The sequence below is a fragment of the Monopterus albus genome, unplaced genomic scaffold (assembly GCF_001952655.1).
Source record: "Monopterus albus unplaced genomic scaffold, M_albus_1.0 scaffold42.1, whole genome shotgun sequence".
Lineage (NCBI taxonomy): Eukaryota > Metazoa > Chordata > Actinopteri > Synbranchiformes > Synbranchidae > Monopterus > Monopterus albus.
This window is the reverse complement of record NW_018127922.1, coordinates 2,431,531-2,432,183: the sequence shown is the minus strand read 5'-3', so window position 1 is coordinate 2,432,183 and position 653 is coordinate 2,431,531.

The following is a 653-nucleotide window of genomic DNA, read 5'->3' as shown; positions in this document are numbered from 1 at the left end:
AAAAAAAGACTTTATTGAATACCAAACTGAGTACAATATTAAGATCCAACATAACCAGGTTCAAAACAGGTGTTTCCAAAACCATGATCAACACAATAAAATACCACCAGAACTGACTGGCCCATTGATTCATCTTTGGACTCTAAGAGAATCTGGTTGGAATTCTTAATGTTTCTTCAAAACTAACAATACAGTGGCAGAACATTAACTCTTATTTGGCTATAAGAAAAGCCCCCCAAACCCCAAAACACATTAAAGCTATGAAGACTGATTTACCATTACAAAATAGCCTATTAACAAAACAGAGCATTTTAAGATAAACATTTGGCTAAAAATGAGTACAGAAAATAGTTTCCTTTATCCAAAAAACTATACTTAACTGTTTGTTCCATGCTCCTGTCTCCGCAGGAGTGACCCCAACGTCCACACCCCGGTCTGTCATCATCCACCACTCCATAGACTGTATTTCTTTCCCTCTGTACACCCTCCATCAATTTCAGATATATACAGTACATATAAATATATATATGTGTGTGTGTGTGTGTATATGTGTGTGTATGGCTCCAACAGATCCCAGGAACATCCATCCATCCATCCATTTTCTTCCGCTTATCCGGGGCCGGGTCGCGGGGGCAGCAGACTAAGCAAAGAAG